Here is a 26,046-nt window from a genome sequence, read left to right on the forward strand (position 1 = left end):
GATTTCAGAAAGTTATGGATTTTGCTAAGTATCTTCAGTCTTGCTCACCATCATTCAACTAGACTCACCCTCTGAAGTAGCATGTGTTTTCCCACCTCTGGATTCAGTCTTGGGCTGTACCCCTAGGCCTTCCCATTTCCTTCCAAAGATGGTTATAGACAGTCCAGCCCACTTTGGCACCCATCTCCAATCTTCATTCCGTTTTTTGTCTCTGCATTGCTGAGATCCCGGAATCACAAAGAGCTGGACACGGCTGAGCAACTGAACAACAACAATATTGCTCAGATCAGGTTTACTCCGTATGGAGACACCTGTGATGAGAAAGGATGGTGTGGATGACCTTTTTAATTTTTCCTTCCAGTACTCCAGGAGTTCCCTTCCCCCATCTGCTAATTTCAGCCCCACCCCTCATCCTAGGGTCAGGAGCGAGTGTTGAGAAGGTAGAAAGCATTTTGTTCACCTTGCATAGTTATCATCTAGCATTGCTGTTTCCTGAGTATAGTAAATGCTAAGTTTACTTTTCTCTTGTGAGAAAATTTAATGGATTTTCATACTGCTAGAGTTCTCCAGAGTCAATTTCCTCTCACTTATAGCTCGCTACCTTCCTCCCTCTCCTGCTCGTGGGTATCTTTGACCATCTGGATGATACTCTTGGGAGAAAGTGAAAGTGAAAATCTCTCAGTCATGTCTGACTCTTTGTGACCCCATGGACTATACAGTCCATGGAATTCTCCAGGCCAGAATACTGGAGTGGGTAGCCTTTCCTTTCTCCAGGGGATCTTCCCAACCCAGGGATCAAGCCTAGGTCTCCCACACTGTAGGCAGCCCAAGAATGCTGGAGTGGGTAGCCTAGCCCATCACCAGTGGATCTTCATAACCCAGGAATCCAGCTGGGGTCTCCTGCATTACAAGTGGATTCTTTACCAACTGAGCTATCAGGGAAGCCCTTTTTAAGAGAAGTTGCTAGTAAGAAAACCAAAATAAGCTCCCTTCCATGGGGTCCCCATCTGAACCACTAGTGGATTTTATTAGTTTGCTAGAGCTTCCATAACAGTGCATCATGGGCTGGGTAGTTCAACAATAGGACTTTGTTCTGTCACAATTTCGGAGGCTAGAAGCCCCATATCAAGGTGTGGCAGGGTAGGTTTCTTCTGAGGCTTTTCTCCTTGGCTTGTAGATGACCATCTTCTTCCGTCTCATGTAAGCCTCTCTCTGTATTTCTGTGTCCAATTCTTCTCTTCTTATAAGGACTTAGTCCTATTTGATTTATTTAATTTTTTAAATTTTATTGGAGTATAATTGATTTACAATTTTGTGTTAGTTTCAGGTGTATAGCACAATGATTTAGTTATTTGTTGTTGAATTGTTAGGTTCAGTTATACATATATTCATATCTGCTGAATCTATTCAAAATAAAAAAAATAAGAAAAGGAAGAAAATGATATCAAATGGCACATCTTATATGTTTTCAAAACTGCCTGGATACTGAATTGAACTGAAGTCAGTTAAATGTAGGTATGTAGCTCTAGTTATACAATAGTATTGCTTATTCTTATAGGTGTATTTGCATTTATGTATGTGATCAATATAAGTTCCTTACTTATCAAGTGAAATATAAATTGAGTGTAGGTCTTGTCTTGAAATGTTTGTGTTAATACATTATAGGATTAGGAGTTTGGGATTGACATATACACACTATATACATACGTAAAATGGATAATCAACAAGAACCTACTGTATAGCACAGGGAACTACGCTCAACATGCTGTACTAACCTACATGGAAAAATAATCTGAAAAGGAATAGATATATGTATATGTGTAACTGAGTCACTTTGCCGTACACCTGAAATTAACACAACACTGTAAATCAACTATACTCAAATGCAAAATAAAACATATATATATATGTATAATGTTAGATTAAACTTTAGAGTTTCCACTTGAAAAAGTTTTCTTAGAACATCTGTGAGTGATGATGAAGTACTACAGCAATTAGTTTGTAATTCTTGTGATCTAAGGCATAGATCAATATCAAGAGCTTGATGTCATGTCTCCATACACTGACTCTCCTTAAACATTTGTGCTTAACTTTGTCGTCTAGATATACACTACTCATGTAGAGTTCTGGGGGTTTTCAGGTCTGGATGAACCACTGAACTGATTTCAAATTGCCTGGAGGAACATGTAATCATTTTTATGTTTTATTTCCTATCAAAAAATTCAATAGGCAGTAAGAAAAGACTTTTATGTTTACTTGTCAAGCTGAGAAAAATTAGCACTTTAGAGTAACAAATCAACTGAAATCTTAGTCAGAATTTCTTGCCAGCACATCCAATGAAAAGCAAGTGACATTACGTATAAATAACCAAGGCCACTCAAACAGTAAGTTACTATGAAAAAAAAAATCTCAAAATGAAGCTGTAAAAAAAAATTATTTCACAATTGTTTTAATATGCTGTTAGGTATTTAGAAACACTTACATATGGATTAAAATTAGGGAAATACCTGCAAAATTAAAATTTAAAGTGTGTCTTTATGTTGAAACATTGATGTAATTCTGTTCTTTGCTTCCAAATATATATGGGCATCATTTCTACCACGTAAAGAAGAAGTTACTGTAAATCGTGCAATGACTAATACTTCTCTATTTGACTACTAATTACTTCAGTTAATTTGCTAAGGGGGATTAGGGAAATACATTTTGAATTTCTTATTTAAATGCATTTTTATCAATGATATAGTCAGACTATTTAGTTCTTTGTGCTTTTGAGTTTTTCTCTTCTGAGGTTTGATTAAGGAGAAGATTTAAATCTTTAATTATCTTTCAAAATATTTGTGCTATTAAGTTTGGGAAGTTTTGAAGGGGTTGTTTTCCTTACTGTAAGTCTCAAGAGAAGACCCTTCACAGATTATAGGTAGATAGTCACTTGTCTAGTAAAAGTTTTAGATTTTGGTGTGTTAATTTTTTAGTATTAAATTTGTATATCTTTTGAGGAAGGAGGGTCGATGACATATCTCATGTTTATGGTGTGAATTATGATTGTATTAGTGTTACTTTGTGACTTTCTGCTGTGTTTTCATTGTGCTCAGTTTTAAAATGGTCATGCGGTTGAAACAATTTGTACAGATAATAGTTTGAACATATTGAAGCTTGTGAATTATTTACTTAAAAAATAGAGTGGACTAAAGATTTTTCCCCTAATATCAAGAAGATGTATGAGTTTTAAGTAATATTTTTCAGAACTGTATATTTCAAAGAGGTTATGTTATATTGGAGGGGAACAAAAAAGTTAAGAAAGCTGAACCATTGGAAATTCTTCCTTTATTTTTATAAAACATATATATTTTAACAATATCTATTATTTAGGTACTCCCCCATGTTTACTTTATTATTAGAAATTTATTTGTATCAGTTAAAAAGGATAGGACAAATCAAACTTTGAATATTGGCACAAGATTTTGAATAATTTGGTGAAAAAAACAATAAAAGGGAAGACTTTGAAATAGCCATGGGAATATAGTGCCTTCTTGAAGACATGGGCTTTTAAAGCTCTATATTCAAAAGTGTTGATCTTTCATACTCATTTAAAATCCACAATGTGCTTTTAGCAATGAGTTTTGAAATATTTTCTTCTTTATTGCAAACTTCCAAACTTTTACTGCTCCTACTTCACAATCTCCTTCCCCACTCTATGCTGGTGGTGGCTTTGTAGCAGTAAGACGCCCATATGTTGTGAGGCTATTAATGTGTCCCTGTCAATATTCTACCAGAGCATCACACTTTGTTCTTTCTACTAGTGTAGTTTCCAAGCCTGTCTTCTGTGCTGTTAACTAAACTGTTTATAACTCTATGCCTTAAATATTTTCATGATTTAAATATATCATTCAGTGAATAGAAAGCTCTTATTATATTTATTTATTTCATCTTTTTATTTTAAAAAAATTAAAAAGCTATTTTCTTGAATTTTATTGGAGTAGGGTTGATTTATAATGTTTGTTAGTTTCAGGTGTAGAGAAAGGTGATTCAGGTTTACATACGCATATATTATTCTTTTTCAGATTCTTTCCCCATGTATTCATACATTATTATAGAATATCAAGTAGAATTCCTTATACTATACAGTAGGCTGTTGATTATCCAACCTTATATTTTGTAGATAGTAGTGAGTGTGTACATATTAATCCCAAACTCCTAATTAATTCCTCCCCCCACCACCATTCCGCTTTGGTAACCATAAGTTTATTTTCTATGCTGTGAGTCTATTTCTGTTTTGTAAATTAGCTCATTTGTATCATTTTTAGAAAACTCTCATTTTAAAGTTTGACTCTGCATGCTATTTGGTATTGTACAAATGTCTATCAGAACATGTAATCTGGGATATAGACTTTGCTTTTGTGTTCTCGCTTTTCAGTTTCTCTTCAATTATTCTCCTTACTTCATATGTTAAAGTATCAGTTCCTAGAAGTTTTATATCAAAGTTGTATATATATATATATCACATTTATATTTATACACATAGTGTATATAATATTCTGTTGCTGTTCAGTTGCTCAATCATGTCATACTCTTTGCAACCCCATGGACTGCACAACACCAGGCTTCCCTGTCCGTCACCATCTCCTGGAGCTTGCTCAAACTCCTTCACTCAGTGATGCCATCCAACCAGCTCATCCTCTGTCATCCACTTCTCCCCCTGCCTTGAACATTTCCCAGCACCAGGGTCTTTTCTAATGAGTCGGCTCTTCGCATCAGGTGGCCAAAGTAGTTTAGCTTCAGCTTCAGCATCAGTCCTTCAAATGAATATTCAGGATTGATCTCCTTTAGGATAGGATTGACTGATTTGATCTCCTTGCAGTCCAAGGGACTGTCAAGAATGTTTTCCAACAAGACAGTTCAAAAGCATTACTTCTTCGACATTCAGCCCTTTTCATGGTCCAACTCTCACATTCATTCATGACTACTGGAAAGCCATAGCTTTGACTAGATGGATCTTTGCTGGCAAAGTAATGTCTCTGCTTTTTAATATGCTGTCTAGGTTGGTCATAGTTTTTCTTCCAAGGAGCAAGCATCTTTTAATTTCATGGCTGCTGTCACCATCTGCAGTGATTTGGGAGCCCAGGAAAATAAAGTCTGTTACTGTTTCCATTGTTTCCCCATCTATTTGCCATGAAGTGATGGGACCAGATGCCATGATCTTTGTTGTTTGAATGTTGAGTTTTAACCCAGCTTTTTCATTCTCCTCTTTCATTTTCATCAAGAGGCTCTTTAGTTTCTCTTCACTTTCTCCACTTAGTGTGGTGTCATCTGCATATCTGAGGTTATTGATATTTCTCCCAGCAATCTTGATTCCAGCTTGTACTTCATCCAACCTAGCATTTCGCATGATGTACTCTGTATACAAGTTAAATAAGCAGGGTGACAATATACAGCCTTCCCCAATTTTGAACCAGTCTGCTGTTCTATGTCTAGTTCTGTTGCTTCTTGACCTACATACAGATTTCTCAGGAAGCAGGCAAGGTGGTCAGGTATTTCAATCTCTTTAAGAATTTTCCACAGTTTGTTGTGATCCACACACTCAAAGGCTTTAGTATGGTAAGTGAAGCAGAAATAAATGTTTTTCTGGAATTCTCTTGCTTTTTCTATGATCCAATGAAGAAGTGAAGTGAAGTGAAGTCGCTCAGTCGTGTCCGACTCTTTGCAACCCCGTGGACTGTAGCCTATCAGGCTCCTCTCTCCATGGGATTCTCCAGGCAAGAATACTGGAGTGGGTTGCCATTTCCTTCTCCAGGCGATCTTCCCGACCCAGAGATTGAACCCGGGTCTCCCACATTGCAGGCAGACGCTTTAACCTCTGAGCCACCAATGGATGTTGTCAATTTGATCTCTGGTTCCTCTGCCTTTTCTAAATCCAGCTTGAACATCTTGATGTTTTCATATTGTTGAAGCCTTACTTGGAGAATTTTGAGCATTACTTTGCTTGATGTGAAATGAGTGTAATTGTGAATAGCTTGAACATTCTTTGGCATTGCCTTTCTTTGGGATTGGAATGAAAACTGACCTTTCCAGTCCTGTAGCCACTGCTGAGTTTTCCAAATTTGCTAACATATTGAGTGCAGCACTTTCACAGCCGCATCTTTCAGGATATGAAGTAGCTCAGCTGGAATTCCATCACCTCCACTAGCTTTGTTCCCAGTGATGCTTCTTAAGGCCTACTTGACTTTGCATTCCAAGATGTCTGGCTCTAGGTGAGTGATCACACCATCGTGGTTATCTGGGTCATGAAGATCTTTTTTATATAGTTCTTCTGTGTATTCTTGCCACCTCTTCTTAATTTAAACACACACACACACACACACACACTCACATATATATGTGTATAGCATATGCCGGACTTCCCAGGTGGCACTAGTGGTGAAGAACCTGCCTGCCAGTGCAGGAGACATAAGAGATGAGGGTTCGATCCCTAGGTTGGGAAGATTTCCTGGAGGAGGTCATGGCAAACCACCCCAGTATTCTTGCCTGGAGCATAACATGAATAGTAGAGCCTGGCAGGCTACAGCCCATGAGGTCGCAGAGTCAGACACAACTGAAGTGACTTGGCAGATAGTATATGCCTGTACATAAGATACATATTTCAGTGTGAACTGAATTTTTTTTTCCTTTCAGGAAGAAAATGTAGTTTCCTATGTGGGTGCATTAAAGTAACTTTCAGCAGATTTTCAGAGTTGCTGGGTTGATGGAAGAATCACAAAATATATTAGTGGGGGAAGAGGAAAGGTGTTTTTTACTCTCTGCTTTAAGAGTGACAGAATAAAAGAATCCTTGAGCACTGTGTCAAATAGATCTTTTTCTGCCTTGTGAAAGGAAAGAGTCAGAAGCTAAAAAGAGGAGCCAGGCTTTGTGAATCTCACTTGCAAACTGTGCCAGCCTACCTAAGCTTTTTGTTCATTCTTAACACACTGAGCATCTTGAAATATCTAAGAATATTGAGATGGGAACAGCAGTGCGATCTAACATAAAATATCACTCTAATTATCAGTTCTGAAGTGGAACTTCAGTATTTTTTTGGATGCCTATTAAGTGGTTCAAACTTTGAAATACTTCCAGCATTTTTAAAAACTTAAAGAAGGTATGCATGTGAGAATTGGATCAATTAGTTGGACTCCATGAATCCTGTCTTGCAGACTCACAAGATGTGGCAATGCTATTATATGTTTGTTTCAAATATTCATCACTTTAGCCATCTGAAGAAATTCAAGCTGGCCATAGGTTTTTTTTTCTGAAACTCAGTAAGAAATGCATTATTACAGATGGATAGATTTTTACGAGAATGAAAGTGTTAATCGCTCAGTCATGTCTAACCCTTTGCCACCCCATGGACTCTAGCTCCCCAGACTCCTCTGTCCATGGAATTCCCCAGGCAAGAATACTGGAGAGGGTTGCTATGCCCTCCTCCAGGGCATCTTCATGACCCAGGGATCAAACCTGAGTCTCCCATATTGTAGGCAGATTCTTTACCATCTGAGCCTCTAGGAAAGCACTCTACAAGAATGTTATTTCCTAAATATCCTCTTTCCCTATATCTTCTAAAAATTAGAAACACATTTAATGGCATGAAACTTACCACTCAGGTAATCTAATTCAACACATCCTCATTGTCCTATACAAAGTACATGATCAATAAATATTTGTGCTATGATGACAAATTCTGTACATGGTAATGAGTTCTAACACAAAATGAGAATGTTAAATGAATTCAAATGAACGGAGAATTTATAATGAATTGTAAGAGCTGCAAATTCACATTTATAAAAAATAGATCCACTTTTTTTCCCTCCCGTTAGTCTAATGTTTATTTCACACCCCCATTTCACTGCAGTGGGAAAAACTTAATCTTGGCCAATTCCAGAATCTTCCACTCAGGATAGATATCTAAATTCTGCAAATAAAATGTCTGTGGCTTAACAAAATTCCACCGAATTGTGAGAGTGCCTGCCTGAGCAGATCTAGCGAGATGTCATTTGTCCCATTTGAATTTTGACCTTTGATTTTGAAGTTCATGCCAAGGTGTCCCTTGAGCTTGTCTGCCCAGTCCCTTTAGGTCTTGGTGGCTTCTTTGCTTCTTCATCTTGGGGACACAGAATCATTCCACTATCTTCATGTTTTGTGAGTGATATAGGACCAATCTACCTAAATGTGTTCTCTAATGACTCCTGCTTATGAGGACTCTTCCCTTGGAAGATGCTCTGGCCTTCCACGCCCTTGGGTCTCATTCTTTAATCGCCAGTGATTCTGTCTTCCTGGGGAGGCAAGTTTCATGAACTTTTTATCTGGGGCCCACATTCACCTGTGTTGTTATGAACCCCTCTTTTGTATCTCTTTTCCTGTCCTTCCCCATTCCCGCTTCAAGCTCACTTGTAAAATCTTTATGGCCTCCAAATCTTTTGTCTTTGCCTGCATATTCCTCTAAGGAGTTTGTTATTTCAAACACCAAAATTGGAAAAAAATTATTAACACTCCACCTTTCTCTGACTTCTTCCCCTTGCATCCTTCATTTGAGCAAAAATGCAGGAAATAGCCTAGTAGCCTTAATGGGAGAGTGGAGGGTGGTAAATTGGGGAGAATAAGAAATGGTCTTCCCTGGTGTCTCAGACAGTAAAGAATCTGCCCAATGCAGGAGACTTGGGTTTGATCTCTGGGTTGGGAAGACCCCCTGGAGGAGGGCACAGCAACCCACTCCAGTATTCTTGGCTGGACTATCTCCATAGACAGAGGAGCCTGGTGGGTTGCAGTCCATGGGGTCACAAAGAGTCGGACACAACTGAGTGAATAAGCATAGCATGTGAATGTTTAGAAATGTTATATTGCTACATGAGCAATGAAACTAAGCATTTTGGTAGACTGATGTCAGAGGATAAGACATCTAAACTACCTGATGGTGAAAGATGGATTACAGAATGCATTTATTATCAATAGGCTTTATAGGTCACTGGTAGAATTAAAATAATACTGTTACGTGATTAGAATCCCTTTTAAGGCAAATATGGATTTCTTTTTAATACAATAAATTACATGTTGTTCATATTGGGAGTCTCATCTGGTCCCATCACAAATTTAAATGAATGAGTAGAGCTATTATAAAAAGAGAAGCTAAAATGTTATCGGGGGAAAAAAAAAAAAGGTCCTACTGATTTCTTATACCAGCCAATATTTTTCGACCTTCGTACAATAAGGAAGGTTATTTGTAACTCATTGTACAAGGGGAGCAGAGTTCACCCCGCGGTGGTGATCCCCTGAGAACCGTGAAAGGAGCTCTCTGGGCTCCTTTTTTAATAGGAATCTCTCTAGCTGCAAAAAGCTTACAGGAAGGCTGAGGCAGTGAAGAGCGCTACATGGCTTAGAGCGCTTAGCTGTGAATTCATTCTGCTATTCGGCTCATGTCACGTTGAAAAAGTTTGAAAATTATAGTAAAACCGGATCTGTGTGTTTCAGTACATTTTTATACGAGGCAGATCATTACTTGGAATTAATGATCAAGTTTGGGCTTCCCTGGTGGCTCAGACTGTAAAGAATCTGCCTGCAACGCAGGAGACCCAGGTTCCATCCCTCAGTCCGGAAGATCCCCTGGAGGAAGGCATGGCAACCCACTCCAATAGTCTTGCCTGGAGAATCCCATGGAGAGAGGAGCCTAGCGGGCTACACTCCATGGGGTTGCACAGAGTAGGAAATGACTGAAGCCACTGAATACATACACACGTATGCTTCCCTTCTGGTCGTAGCAGTGCTGGCTTTTCTCAGTGGCCGGCAGGGGGCAGCAGACAACAATGATAGTATGACCATGAACAAGTAAATGGAGTTTGTGTGATAGAACTAATTCGTAAAGTGAATGATAGCATTCACAAAATTGACATAAAGACAGCTTTGGAAACCTGAGGAAAGAATGACAGGAGGAGTGGAGCATGAAGGGCCTTGAATGCTTTGCTAACAATTTTTAGCTTCATTTGAAGAATCAATAGAGGTTTGTAAGCAAATGACGTGATTGTGAATTGTCTGTGAAAATGATTTAGAAGAATCATTTTGAAAACAGTATGAAGACTTCCCCACTCTGAAGGAGTCAAAAAGCAAGTATTTTATCTTTATTCTTTCTAGGTTTAGGGCTAGGTGCTTTACCAGCTTATCTACTTTAATAGTTATTACTTGAGGAGTAGGAAAATTAAATCACTCCAGATCAGTCAAAGAGGAAGTGACAACTTTTTACTAGAGAACCATGGTATCTCTTGTTAAATGCTGGGGAACCAATTGCAAGGATACCTCAGTAATCCAAATCAGAATGCATGAGGTCCTGAACTAAGTACAGACTGTTAAAAAATAGAATTTACTGGACTTATTACAAAACTGAACGTAATGAAGAAATATCTAGAATTACTCCAAAGGTTGTGAGTGCATGTCATGGGCAGGTATCCCTGTTAGTGTCTGAGATAAGAATTGTGAATTATGAATACAAATTTGAGTGTGTACATGCCTCTGTGTGTGAGAGAGAGAGTATGTGTGAGAGTGTATGTGTGTGATTATGATTCCAATGGGACAGGTAAGTGAAGATATCTAGTAGAACCTTGATAAAGTGAGCCTGGAGGATATTCTTGGATGGAGAGAATGATTTGTGGTTCATACATATGTAAGTGGTAGTTGGAAAAATCCACCGTACATGCATGCAGTTATCCAAGGAGGGAGTTCAGAGAGATGTAATATGCGGCACCAGAACTTTTAAGGCAGAGGTTCTTTCTCCTGGGCAAAAATCATGCTTTGGTTGCTCAGAAGAATGCAGCCTTCCAAACTCTACTTCCAGGGATTCTGATCAGCAGCCAGTAAGGAGGGTAACTAAAATGGTAAGAAAGAGCAGGGCAGTGTCAGTTCTATATGCCAAGGGAATGCTCTTAGCAATGCTGGAAATTTCAGACCATTAAACTTTGGGGACGGAGGGTAACTACTTCCTACTGGGTGTTGCAGCCTGTTGATAAGCTTTCTACACTGTAACACAGACTTATTTCCTTCCAGCACTACCTATTTCCTCCCGTTCTTTTAATTCAATAGCGATTGGAGGGCTTTCTTTCCCTTTTTAAAAAAAATTATAGTTGATTTACAGTATCATGTTAGTTTCAGCTGTACAGCAGAGTGATTCTATGTATATATATGTACACACACACATATATATGTAGTCTTTTCAGATTCTTTTTCCTTATAGATTGTTACAACATATTGAATATAGTTCCCTGTGCTATACAGTAGGTCCTTGTTGTTTCTCTGTTTTAGGTATAGTAGTGTGTACATGTTTCTCCCAACCTTCTAATTTGTCCCTCCCTTACCCCCTTTTCCTCGGAGGGCTTTGGTTGGGGCTTGCTGCCAGTATTTGTTCCTGGACACAGACTTTCAACTTTGAACTTTTCAAGTGAGAAAACAATGCAGTTTTAGCAAAAATCTGATCGAGTGTTGTACAAAATAAATGTATACATGAGAGTGTACTCCCGTTTACATCACCTCCATCAAGTTTTGTCTCTGCAACATAGGTGCACTTGGTCCAGAAGTAGGCAGCAGCAGGAAGATTGGAAATGGCATACTTTTCAGACATCTTTGTATCCTCACATCAAATGCGCTACCCGGAGGTTATTTCTTCCTCAAAATATTTGTTTTGGCTTCAATTGCAAGTGTGCTGAGTGTTGCTGCATGATATCATCCTCCAGTCTACCTCCCTCTCCTACTTCCCAACACACCTGCAGCCTGTGGAAGTCACCCACAGGGATCAGGAGCACTGGCGTGGTCAGCAAGCAAACAGTAAATGCTATTCGTAAATCTCTTAAGTCAAGCCTGAAGCAAACTCACACTGAACACCAGAAGATGAATTTGATTTTAAATCAAAGTAGGGATCAGGAAATATAGCTTGGGATTTGGGAATGATCAAGTGTAGGATTCAGTTAAGAGGTTTCATCTCTCCAGAAAATAGAAGGCAAACAGTCCGATGACTGACCTATAGATCTTTGCTGTAGTTGGCATAATAAAATGACAGATCTGGTCATGCATTGCTTTAATGGACCTTGTAACGACTTGACTGAATTGTTTAATTTAAAACACAGGCAAGTCAATTTGGGGTTCAATGACAGATTTTTTTTGGATGGATTTAAAATTATTTTTGCATGAAATTGCTTTGTGATTCTAATAAGGATTGCCTTTTACTGAAAAGATAGAATTGACAAGAACTCTGGGATTTAGAATTCTTTTTAGATGCTTCTACAGCTTTTCCTAATGGAATATAAATGTTGATAAAAGCAGCATATCCAAAAACATCAAGGTGTAATTTAAAAATTTATTTTTCCCATTTATTTTATACTGCCTGTAATCATCTGGATGCACAAAATTGATTGTGGCCGAGCAATTTATTGTAGGCAATCTGTTAAAAATATCTTTAAGGATCAGATTTAAAAATGAAGGGAAATCTAATCTATGCATATGTGAGCAGAGAGAATTCTTGTTTTACAAAATATCTACTCTTTGAATAAGTGGACATTGCTGAAATAACCTGTATATATAATTGAAGGTAATTTTATACATATTTTTAAAAGATATGGTTTTATGAATATTTAATATTCTACTAATTTGATTTTGAATTGTAAACCTAAAATTTACTATTTGGGGTTTTTTATGTTTTATTATACTTTTTTAGGGCTTCCCATGTGACACAGTGGTAAAAAATCTGCCTGCCAATGCAGGAGGTGCAGGAAACATGGGTTTGATCCCTGGATTGGGAAGATCCCCTGGAGTAGGAAATGGCAACCCACTCCAATATTCTTGCCTGGAAATTCCATGGACAGAGGAGCTGGTGGGCTATATAGTCCATGGGGTCACGAAGAGTCAGATACGACTGAACACACATGCAGGCATACTTTGCTAAAAAAGAAAACTTGTATATTTTAAGAATGTTTTTATGAGTAAATTTAATGTGCTGAAAATCAAATTAAAAAAAATAAAGATCTTTATGTTCCAGTTAAGGAGTGTTCCATATCTGCATTATGCTTCTAGTATGTTAAGGAGAGAAAAAAAAAAAATCGGCACTGTATAAATCTCTAAGGAGCAGCGGGAGAATAAATAGAATAGTTCTTGCTTACAAAAGAGTGCAGTGGCAGCTGCTTTGGACTCATAAATGAGATGTTTGAAAAGGGCACGAATAGGGCAGGAGAAAAAATACTTTGCTTAGCAACACACCTGTTTTTCTTCTTGTTATAGATTCTTGTGAGATAGATTTCTTCAATTAGGACTCATCTTGGTCTTGCCTCTTTCTCTCCTCTTTGAGCTTTCTAACACAAAGCTAAACACCAACATCAAAGGAATGTTGGGGATGTTGGTATAAAGCCAGTGAGGAAGGCACCTTTGCCAGATGTGTAATTCTTACCCAGAGGGGTGAATGTAACAAAAGGCTCACTGTAATCAGACTGACATAGGCCATTTACCTGCTTTTAAAATTATATACACTAAAAATTACAAAATAGTTATGAAGCATGCTTTTAAACACAGGAAGTTTAGGTTTAATTTCTGGATAAAATTTGTTGCTTTTTCCAAAATAGATACATCATTAGAGTTACGAATTAGATGAAAAAAGAAATTAATGTATGAGCTTTCAAAGTAGTTTTTTTCTAAAATAAAAATTTTAATTTCAAGGTTTCTTCCAAATCTGAGACTCTTAGACGTGCAGTTCCCTTCCTTCTGTGACTACTCCAGTTTGCTTATTTGTTTTGAGGTTTATCTTTTTTTCACATCTAAGGCAGGACATGGAGGAGATGTGGATTTGAACCACGGGCTCAGAAGATCCACTGGAGTAGGAAATGGCTATCCAATCTAGTATTTTTGCCTGGAGAATTCCATGGACATAGGAGCCTGGTGAGCCCCAGTCCAAGGGGTCACAAAGAGTCAGATATGAACACATACACACAAGGAAGTAGGTAATTACAGCCTCTCTGAATTTGAGAAACATTGGCTGGCTAGATGGAATAATTGTCTAGGAAAGATGAAGCAGGTTTGCGGTCAGGTGGGAAGATCTGAAGCAGCAGTCAGAAAGAATAATCCCTGTGTCTTAATACATCAAGGCAGCAGGCATCTCTGAAGTGTCAGGAAAGTAAGCTTCAGTTTTCAAACTTCAGCTGGCAATGACAGCTTTTATTTCTCTGAAGGAGAAGAGTTTCTGACAATGCTATTCATAATTAACTTACTTATTTTCATATGCTTGAGAATAAAACAACGTACATCCTTTACACCAAAGGAACTGCAGAACATTCTGTTGCACATTTTTAGTAGGAATTGCTAGAAATCCACACATGGAGGAACAGTGTTAGTACAAGGTGTATCCATTTCAAAAGCTGATATGTGGGATTCCCTGGTGGTCCAGTGGTTAAGACTTCTTCCAATGTAGGGGATGTGGGTTCGATCCCTGACCAGGGAGCGAAGATCCCAAATGCCTCATGGCCAAAAATCCAAAACTTAAAACAGAAACAATGTTGTAAAAAATTCAAGCTAATGTGTATCCTTGGCTTTCAGTGAATTTTTTTTTTCCCAGTTGTTGTGTGATTGATTTATACGTCAAAATTAAATTTCTAAGAACACATGGAGATTAAAAAAAAACACAAAAACTTTCCAATCTTTGGGGAATCATATGTCCTCATGGTCAGTGTTTTTGTGCCTTAGACAGAAAATCTATTTATTGAACAGTTTTTCCACAGCCCTAAGGAATGTGTCAGGCACCTCTGGGTCAGGTGTGCATACAGGTCTTGCTGCTTGCCCCGAGGAGGCTTTTGGTTTAGTGGGCAAAACAGAAATAAATGAGCAATTATGATACACAGTGATAAGTGGTGTATCATTGTATACATAAGGATGATGGTAGTCTATAAAAGGCAACATGCACGCTAGATTTGGTCTTCAGTAAAGATTCCTGCAGAATATAATTACTTGACTGAAAGGTGAATCCATGTGTGTAGGCAAAGAGAGGGAAGATATTCCAAGTATAAAGAACAGTGCATAAAGGATTTGGATGTAAGAACAGTCAGCAGAGCTGTAGCTAGTTCAGAATGGTGAAAACAAAGAGCAAGGGATGGGGGGTGAGAGATGATAAGACTGCAGAGGCATCAGGAACCAAACCCAGAAAGTCCTGAAGGCTAAGGCTCTCCAGAGAGCAGTCCAACAGTACTTTTTGTTTGTTTGTTTATGATACATTTTAAAATATTTTTGTTGTTGTTCAGCCACTAATTCGTATCTGACTCTTTGTGACCCCGTATACTGCAGCACACCAGGCTTCCCAGACCTTCACTGTCTCCTGGAGTTTGATCAGACTCATGTCCTTTGAGTTGGTGATGACATCCAACCATCTCATCCTCTGTCGTCCCCTTCTCCTCCTGCCCTCAATCTTTCCCAACATCAGGGCCTTTTCCAATGAGTTGGCTCTTCACATCAGGTGGCCAAAGTATTGGAGCTTCAGCATCAGTCCTTCCAATGAGTATTCAGGGTTGATTTCCTTTAGGATTTACTGGTTCGATCTGTTTGCTGTCCAAGGGACTCTCAGGAGTCTTCTCTAACACCACAATTCAAAAGCATTCATTATTCAAAGTTTAGCCTTCTTTGTGGTCCACCTCTCAGATCTGTACATGATTGGAAATTTTTTTTTATTGGAGGATAATTGCTTTACAAAGTCGTATTCATTTCTGCTGTACAACAACGTGACTCAGCCTTGAGAATATTACATATCCCCTCCCTCCCATTCCTTCCGTTCTACCCCTCTAGGTGATCACAGAGCCCTGAGCTGAGCTCCCTTGTGTTAAACAGCAACTTCCCGCTAGCTCTGTTTTACACACGGTAGTGCATCTCTGTCAATGCGACTCTCTCGATCTGTCCTCCCCTTCCCTCCTCCCCTACCCCACCATGTCCACAAGTCTGTTCTCCACATCTTTGTCTCTATTCCTATCCTGCAGATAGGCTCATCACTACCATTTTTCTAAATTCCAAATGTACTCATTAATATGTGACATTTGTTTTTCTAATTTACTTCACTCTGTTTAACCGGAAGTGAGTTAAGTGACTTCAAATTGGAAAGGTGGTAGATACAGAAATCAAAGACAGTTCAAATGCAAATGTCCAAACTGAAGTCGCATCCTCTTTCCCAGTCTACTATCACAAAGTCTTCCATGTATCAGCTCATGGCAGTTTTGTCCTTTCATTTGTCCACATCTTATCTTTGCTTCTTTCTCTCATGGTCTACATCCAATGTTAGGAAATCTCACTGGCTCAGCCTACAACCATTTCTCTTTTTATAAATTTCTCTTTTTATTGAAATACAGTTGATATGCAATGTTGTGCCAGTCTCTGCTGTACAGCAAAGTGATTCAAATTTACACATATATACTTTTTTTCAATATTTTCCATTATGGATATAGTTCACTGAGCTGCACAGTAGGACCTTGCTATTTATCCATTCTAAATGTGATGTTTGCATCTAATAGCTCAAACTCTCAGTTCATCCCTCTTTTCCCCCCTTTCCCCTTGGCAACCACAAGTCTGATGATGCACCTGGACAAAACTATAATTCAAAAAGGTATATGCACCCCTATGTTTGTAGCAGCCGTATTCATAAGAGCCAAGACAGGGAAACAACCTAAATATCCATCAACAGATGAAAAAATAAAGAAGACATGGTACATATACACAATAGAATACCATTTGCCCATAAAAAAGAATAAAATAATGCCATTTGTAGTAACAGAGATGCAACTAGAGATTACATCTAAGTGAAGTAAATCAGAAAGGGTATGATATCACTTTTACGTGGAATCTAAGATATGACACAAATAAACCCTTCTATGAAAGAGAAACAGACTCAGACTTAGAGACCAAACACTACTCTTCATCTCCACAAGCTATACCCCCCAAGTTTTCCTCTACCACCCCTTTCTTAGGCATTGTAAAGAACTCCAAATTCATTTGTCCATCATTGCCTTCCTCTCTTACCACTCTGAACTTGTGTTGCCCAACTCATTTCAATATTTAATTACTTCTTATCAGTTCCTGAAGAGGTGTGTCAAAAATGACCATTATAATTATGGATTTGCCTGGCTTTTTCCTTAGTTCTTTTTAGCTTTATAAGTTTTGAGGACATGCTATTAAATATGTGTGTGTGTGTATATATATATATATATTTATTTATATATATAAAACATATATAATATTTTAGTAGTTCATTACCTTTAAAAATATCTCTATTTCTAGTATGACTTTTTCATTTAAATGTACCTCATCTGTTATTGGGACTTCCCAGTTGGCGCTAGTGTTAAAGAACCCGCTTGCCAATGCAGGAGACATAAGAGACACAGATTCAATCACTGGTTTGGGAAGATACCCTGGAGGAGGGCATGACAACCCACTACAATATTCTTGCCTGGAGAATCCCATGGACAGAGGAGCCTGGCAGGTTACAGTCAATACGGTCACACAGAGTCAAACAGGACTGAAGTGACTTAGCATCTGTTATTATACCAGCTTTCCTTTGTTATTTTTTCATAGTGTACCAATATTCAAGTTAGGAAGCCAAAAACAAATCCTCTTAGATAGTTCAAGAAAAATATTTAATAAGGGGAATTGGTTTCATAGGTTTTCTGTGTCTCTTTTGTGTCCAACTATTTGCAACCCCATGGACTGTAGCTCACCAGGCTCCTCTGTCCATGGAATTTTCTAGGCAAGAATACTGGAGTGGGTTGTCATTTCCTTCTTCAGCGTATGTTGAGAGAGTCTATATGCTAAAAGAAATACTGTTGTAATCCAGAAATGATAACTGTAGAAAGCAACTACTATTCTAGTCTGGGAAACAAAAGAAAAAAGCTGAAAAGAAAGGAAGAGCCCCGTAGAGATGCTGCTAAAACCCAGGGTGTGTGGGGGGGTGGTGAGAAGGGGAATGTGGTGCCACTTAATGCAGGGAGGAATACAGAGGTACTGTGTCTCAGACCCAGGATAGATCTCTCTCAGCTTCTTGTCCACTATGGGCTCCAATGTGGCTGCTTCTGGGAGAGTCCGTGGAAGCTGGTGGCTTTGACCTGTCACTCTGGGGACCATTGTTGGTGGCCACTGTTAAAACAAACAGGAATATGGGAAGTCGTCCCTTTTCGCCTTTCTTTGGCCTCACACATTCTCTCTAGTGACACTTCCTCGCACAACCAATAGAAATCCATCTAATGGTCTGGAAATGTAGTTTGCAGGATCCCAGGCCTGGGATTGTAGGGTATAAGCAGAGAGGGATTTTTTAGAACTGAGAGATGATAGGTAAGTAATCAGAAAATAGGATATATATTTTTCTACTTTTACTTTAACCTTTCTATTTTCTTACATTTTAAAAGTATCTCTTGTAAGCAGCATATAGCTGCATTAAAAAAAAAAAAAAAAACGAACACCTGAGTCTGACAGTCTTATTTTTGGCTGTTCTGGGTCTTCGTTGCTGTGTGGGTGGGCTTTCTCTAATTGTGGTGAAAAGGGCCGCTCTCTTGTTGCAGTTCACAGGCTTCTCATTGCGGTGGCTTCTCTTGCTGAAGAACACACACAGGCTCTAGGGTGCATCGGCTTCTGTAGTTGGGGTGGTGCACAGGCTCAGTGGCCATGTGGCATGTAGGATATTCCTGGAGCAGGGATTGAACCCACGTCCTCTGTGCTGGCAGGTGGATTTTTAACCACCAGAACACCAGGGAAGCCCCAGTTTCTGTTTATAAATTAGAGAATTTGATTTATATTTAGTCTAGGTTGTATGTGATTATTATTATATTGATTACTAACACATTTGGGTCTAGACCTATCACATTGCTATTTGCTTTTTGTTCATCTTGCTTTGTGTCTTTAGCTCTTCTTTACTGACATTCTGAATTAACTATACTTTTAAAATTATTTGGCTTCCCAGGTGGTGCAGTGGTCAAGAATCCATTTGCCAATGCAGGAGACACAGGTGACATGGTTCAATCCCTGGGTTGGGAAGATCTCCCAGAGAGGGAAAGGGCAACCCACTTCCAGTATTCTGGCCTAGAGAATTCCATGGACTGTATAGTCCATGGGTTGCAAAGAGTTGGACACGACTGAGTGACTTTCACTTCACTTCACCTCACATGCACCACTGACTCTCAACTCCAGCTTTTGTCCCTTTAGTCATCTGAGTCTACTGAAAGCTCCACTTAGTATTTTAGCCTTGCAGAAATCTCTTGCTAAATACATATAAACTCCTAAGGGAAAATGGCTCCTGATTTTCTTTTTTTTTAATCCTGCTTTTCTAGTTCTAGTTCTGAATTACCTAATCTATCACAACAGAAAGTAGAACCTTTTACAGTCAGTTCTCCCTAGAGAATAATACAAGTCAAATTGCATCATTGCTCACAGCTCACAATCTTTGGATGGGTCCTTATGTATTCAGAGGAGAAGTCTGAGGTCCAATGACCCCTCCCCTCCCCCGGTTCCCCTGGAACATTATCACCTTCTACTCAGCTGCACCAGTTTCTATGCTGCTTCTCGAACCTGGCACACTTGTCCTCCAGTCTGACCATCTGCATTTTCTGTTCATTTTGTCTGGAATAGAATACCTTTCTATTTGATAGCTGCTTGTCTTGCTCCTCCCTCTCCTCATATAACTTGCTGAAATCTTACTTTCCCAGTAAATCTTATCTAATGATCACAGGGAAGAATTAAATTCTGCAGGCATTATTTTCTTTTGATTCATTTTCCTCCTTAGAAATGACTACCTTATTATATATTTTATAATTTGCTATTATTACTACTTTCTATCTATACTTTCATTAGAGTGTACGTTCCAATACAACAATGAATTTTTAAATTATTATTTTTCACCATGTAGCTTCAACATCTGTAATAGTGTCTGGCACACAGTAGATGCTTAATGAATGTGTTTTGAATGGTGGTTATCAGTAAGATAAGAGTTTGGGGTTCAGATTGGAAAACTATTAAACAACATTGATTAATTACATGTTGATGACAATTTTGAGGAGCCCAGGAGGATGAGCAGTTTTCTGGCCCAGGGAACAACCTCTTTTCCTTTCAACAAACAGGCTCCTTGTTTACCAGGCGGCATTTAATGTCTTTTTCTTCTCTAGCTCAATTTGACTGCGTGGATATCTCATCTCACTGTTTACCCCAAAGGCAATAACTATATTAATGATGCTCTCCAGGATGTTGCCAATGATGTCAAAGGCCAATGTACATCCTGTGGGCTATGTTCCTTGTATCTATTGAATTCAGGTAGAATTTCTTTAGTGCCAATTAAATGACAGAAATGATAAGTGCTACTGATGTTAAAAGGAAGAAAAGCTTTCTACAGTTTGAGAGCTTGAGAAAGGCTGTAGAAAAGAATTAGTTTTTCATATGCTCACTAACATTTGAGTAGGAGATGGCTATTTAAAAGATATCTTTCAGGGCAGACAGGGCATGGAACGAGCATATTGTGGAGGTAGACATGGGGTACATAGAATGGATTTTGGAAGAACGTTGAGGAGTTGGGGTGGGGCAGAGGATGAACAGAGATGTGGAAATGCAAATCTTTCAGTTGTTTTCAAGAAAGGAGAATGTATCCATTTAAAGTGAACGTAATTTACAACCTTGCAGAATGTTTATTTAAAATCAATGGAAAATGAAGCTGGAGAAAAGATAATAGATACATGGTTAATTCAGTTCACTTCAATATTCAGGCAGTTTTGAAAAAATATAGGATGTGCCGTTTGATTTCATTTTCTTATTTTTTATTTTGAATAAATTCAGCTGATACCATATTCTTCACATTAGATTAACATGTCATTTAGAAAAGAGATGCAGTTTTTAGTTCTTTGACTTTGATGTTCTCTATAGAGTCTTTTGTAAGAAAGGAAACAAATAGGGATGAACATTCTGGAGAAATGTGGGTCTGAAGATCCTGGGTCACAAACCATTTGGTGTATTTAAAAACAAACAAAAAAAGAGAGTGAAAAATAAAAAGCAGACTATGCAGAGATGAGAGTCCATTGAAAAGAAAAAATGTCTCATGAACTATTAACTGTCTCTGGAGTATTAATGGAGATCAGTTTGGCTTTCTGAACAATCAAATCAGTCAGATCAGCCAGACTCACTAACCTGGCTCTGGCCAGAGTCTCCATCTGGGTTTTGGGTTTGGGGCTTTCTCAGGTGACTTAATGTAGCAAGAGGCACGCAATGACTGACTTTGCCTCTTACATGTCAACAACCTTGGGCAAGTCCACTGACCTCTTTATGTTTTGGTTTCCTCATGTAAAATATCAATGTACTGAAGCACGTGTTTTCTATGACCCCTTTTACTCTCACACTGTCTCCTTCCTCAGAAGACTGTCCCCAGAAACTCTCCCTCATCCGGACCTTGGCTGCCTGCTCCAGAGGATGCCTGGGACAGACTCAGGACTGTTTTACTACCAGCCCAAGGTTTACAGGAGGACTTCCTTCCTAAAGCAAGTCAACTTGATGCACCTGTGTGCACTTCTAGGAAGAAAACTAAGCTAAGATCCTGATCCTATAAAATGCCATTGCAGGTCTTCTTCAACTGGGTGTTACCTTTGAGGGAAAAATGTGTTATTTAAGCAAGTTTCTGCTGCCACATATTCTTCCACTGCCCAAGGAAAGATGAAGAGCTGGGCTAGTTCCCGTCTTAGCGGGGAGGGGGAGGTCTGTCTGCTTTGTGGAAACGTGTCTGGATTTAGTTTCCGCAATTATCCTGGTGTCTGTAAATGCAGACTCTTTCCCTTCAAGCTGTTTCCGATTTCAATGTGGACTGTTATTTACACTAAGCGACAGAGACAAAACTCAGCAGGACTGAAGCCTTTCACGAATGTATCATTTTATTGAATGCCTCAGACTAGAGTTGTTAGTTATATAACAATGTCCACTAATGCATTTTTAGGTAATTGGTTTGCATGAGGGTCTATATTGTTTATCAATACAGAGTAAATAATTTACGTTTATGGGTTTTGTTTGTTTGCATGAAGGAGCTTAGTGAAGTGGAAAAAGCATAGACTTTTGCGACGGATTTGGTTTCAGATTTTACCTCCTCCACTTTCTAAGTGTATGGCTTAGAAATTGTTGCAAAGCCACCCTAAGACTTGATTTTCTATTAAATGGGTGTAATCAAACCCAACACAAAGTTGCTCTGCAGACAAATGATGTAGGTCAAGTTCGTAGCATAGTTTGTGAGACAGAGTAGATTCTAAAAAATAATTGTTAGATGAATGAAGTTAGTTCCCTTCCTCTCTTGTTTATTCCCCAACCTTTATAGTTGCTGAAACTTGTGAAAAATAATATATTACAGCAGTAGCAGGTATGAATGACCAAAACAAAATCCTTTCCTTCAAGGGACTTCCACGTGACTGAAGTGAGGTAAGCAGAGGTGTTGTCCTTGAAAAGATAACAAATGTGCTATCTAAGTGTTTTTATTTTTTTTTCAGTGTTTATATACACTCTCCCTTATGTGGATGCAGGATGAAGCATGTGCCAAGGCAAATTTAGTAGTCTGAGATTAAGAATAAATAGGAGGAAAACCTTTGAACTTAATTGTCTTAATCTAATATTAAAGACTTAATAGATATGAGAAAAATGAGTCAATAAAGTTTAACTACCAAGAAGTGACTCCCACAAGAGACTGAGCCAGACCTGCTTTTGAGTGTTTGAGTGTCTCCTGCAAAGGCACGGGTCAGCAGTGGCCTGCCGCAGGACAGGGGCTATGGCTGCAGCAGACCCGGGAGGCATGGCATGTGGCATAAGCCCTCTTGGAGGAGGTCACCATTAGCCCCACCAGGGAGCCACTGAGCAGACTACCCACAAACTGGAGAACAATTATACCAAAGAAGTTCTCACACTATTGCAAAAGCTCTAGGGCTCACAACAGATTTCCCAACCTAGGGATCTGGCAAAGGGACTGAGAACTCCAAGGGAATTTGACCTTGAAGGCCACTGGGATTTGATTACAGAACTTCCACAGGTCTGGGAAAACAGAGACTCTGGAAGGTAAAGACAAAGTCTTGTGTGCACCAGGACCAAGGAGAAAAGAGCAGGGACCCCTCAAGAGACTGAACAAGACTTACCTGTGGGTGTCTAGGAGTCTCCACCAGAGGCATGTGTTGGCAGTGGCCTACCACAGGGTCAGGGCGCTGACTACAACAGTCCTGGGAGCAGCAGCCTGCTGGCATAAGTCCTTTTGAAGGAGGTTGCCATTACCACCATTACCCCTATATTTGGGCTCAGGCCAAACTACAGGGAGGGAACCCAACCCACCCATAAATAAATATTGGAGTAAAGATTTACCGAGCATGGCAACACAGCAAGACCCAGTTTTCCTCATAGACAGTCCCTACCATCAAAACCATCCTGCCGAAGTAGAAATGAAAAAAGGCAAAATGATTGCCTGAGGAGGCCTTACAAATAGCTGAGAAAAGAAGAGAAGCAAAAGAGCAAAGGAGAAAAGGAAAGATATATCCATCTGAAAGCAGACTTCCAAAGAATAGCAAGAAGAGATCTGAAAGCCTTCCTCAGTGATCAGTGAAAAGAAATCGAGGAAAACAATAGAATGGGAAAGACTAGAGATCTCTTCAAGAAAATTAGAGATACCAGGGAACTTTTCATGCAAAGATGGGCACAGTAAAAGACAGAAATGATATGGACCTAACAGAAGCAGAAGATATTAAGAAGAGGTGGCAAGAATACACAGAAGAACTACACAATGATCTTAATGACCCAGATAATCACGATGGTGTGATCACTCACCTAGAGCCAAACATCCTGGAATGTGAAGTCAAATGGGCCTTAGGAAGCATCACTACAAACAAAGCTAGTGGAGGTGATGGAATTCCAGTTGAGCTATTTCAAATCCTCAAAGATGATGCTGTGAAAGTGCTGCATTCACTATGTCAGCAAATTTGGAAAACTCAGCAGTGGCCATAGGACTGGAAAAGGTCAGTTTTCATTCTAATCCCAAAGAAAGGCAATGCCAAATAATGTTCAAACTATCACATAATTGCACTCATCTCACAAGCTAGCAAAGTAATGCTCAAAAATCTCCAAGCTAGGCTGAAACAGTATGTGAACAGAGAACTTCCAGATGTTCAAGGTGGATTTAGAAAAGGGAGAGGAACCAGAGATCAAATTGACAACATCCGCTGGATCATAGAAAAAGCAAAAGAATTCCAGAAAAACATCTACTTCTGTTTCATTGACTACACTAAAGCCTTTGAGTGTGTGAATCACAACAAACTGTGGAAAATTCTTAAAGACATGAGAATACCAGAGCACCTTACCTGCCTCCTGAGAAACCTGTATGCAGGTCAAGAAGCAATGGTAAGAACTGGACATAGAATAACGGACTAATTCCAAATTGGGAAAGGAGTACTTCAAGGCTGTATATTGTCACCTTGCTTGTTTAAATTGTATGCAGAGTATATCTTTTGACATGCTGGGCTGGATGAAGCACAAGCTGCAATCAAGATTTCCAGGAGAAATATCAATGACCTCAGATAAGCAGACGACACCACTCTTATGGCTGAAAATGAAGAGGAACTAAAGAGCCTCATAATGAAAATGAAAGAGGAGAGTGAAAAAGCTGGCTTAAAACTCAACATTCAAAAAACGAAGATCATGGCATCCAGTCCCATCACTTCATTGCAAATAGATGGAGAAATGATGGAAATAGTGACAGATTTTATTTTTGGGGGCTCCAAAATCACTGCAGATGGTGACTGAAGTCATGAAATTAAAAACAAAAATGTTTGCTCCTTGGAATAAAAGCTATGACAAACCTAGACAGCATATTAAAAAGCAGAGACATTACTTTACCAAAGGTCTATTTAGTCGAAGCTATGGTTTTTCCTAGTAGTCATATATGGATGTGAGAGTTGGACTAAAGAAGGCTGAGCAGCAAAGAATCAATACTTTTGAATTGCCGTGTTGGAGAAGACTCCTGAGAGTCCGTTGGACTGCAACGAGATCAAAGCAGTCAATCTTAAAGGAAATTAATCCTGAATATTCATTGGAAGGACAGATGCTGAAGCTGGATTTCAATACTCTGGCTACCTGATGCAAAGATCTGACTCATTAGAAAAGACCCTGATGCTGGGGAAGATTGAAGGCAGAGGAGAAGGGGATGACAGAGGATGAGATGATTGGATGGCATCACCAAACGTATGGACATAAGTTTGAGCAAGCTCTGGGAGATAGTGAAGGACAGGAAAGCCTGGTGTGTTGAAGTCCATGGGGTGGCGAAAAGTCAGACGTGACTGAGTGACTGAAAATCAACAACCAAGAAGTTTAAGATCTAAACTAAACGTGTGGGATTTTTTTGGGGGGGGAGGACATGTCACATTTGCAAGGACTGTTATCTATTTTAAGATACTTCTAAAGTCCAAAAGTCTACAAGCAATAAATGCTGGAGAGGGTGTGGAGAAAAGGGAACCCTCTTACACTGTTGGTGGGAATGCAAACTAGTACAGCCACTATGTAGAACAGTGTGGAGATTCCTTTAAAAACTGGGAATAGAACTGCCATATGACCCAGCAATCCCACTGCTGGGCATACACACCTAGGAAACCAGAGTTGAAAGAGACACGTGTACCCCAATGTTCATCGCAGCACTGTTTACAATAGCCAGGACATGGAAGCAACCTAGATGTCCATCAGCAGACAAATGGATAAGGAAGCTGTGGTACATATACACAATGGAATATTACTCAGCCATTAAAAAAATACATTTGAATTGGTTCTATTGAGATGGATGAAACTGGAGCCTATTATACAGAGTGAAGTAAGCCAGAAAGAAAAACAACAATACAGTATACTAATGCATATATATGGAATTTGAAAGATGGTAATGATAACCCTATATGCGAGACAGAATAAGAGACACAGATGCATAGAACAGTCTTATGGATTCTGAGGGAGAAGGTGAGGGTGGGACATTCTGGGAGAATAGCATTGAAACATGTATATTAT

At 39.0% G+C, this 26,046-nt stretch overlaps 1 long non-coding RNA gene across 1 annotated transcript; it reads left to right on the top strand.

Annotated features, from left to right (window-relative positions):
* The first annotated feature begins 1,153 nt into the window (after positions 1-1,153).
* LOC145526903 (uncharacterized) lies at positions 1,154-23,514 on the top strand. The gene is made up of 2 exons (XR_014069288.1): positions 1,154-1,200; positions 21,402-23,514. It is a non-coding gene; the product is annotated as an uncharacterized LOC145526903 (long non-coding RNA).
* The last annotated feature ends 2,532 nt before the right edge of the window (positions 23,515-26,046 follow it).

This window comes from Giraffa tippelskirchi, chromosome 11, assembly GCF_054371585.1.
Source record: "Giraffa tippelskirchi isolate mGirTip1 chromosome 11, T2T-mGirTip1v1.2.pri, whole genome shotgun sequence".
Classification (NCBI taxonomy): domain Eukaryota; kingdom Metazoa; phylum Chordata; class Mammalia; order Artiodactyla; family Giraffidae; genus Giraffa; species Giraffa tippelskirchi.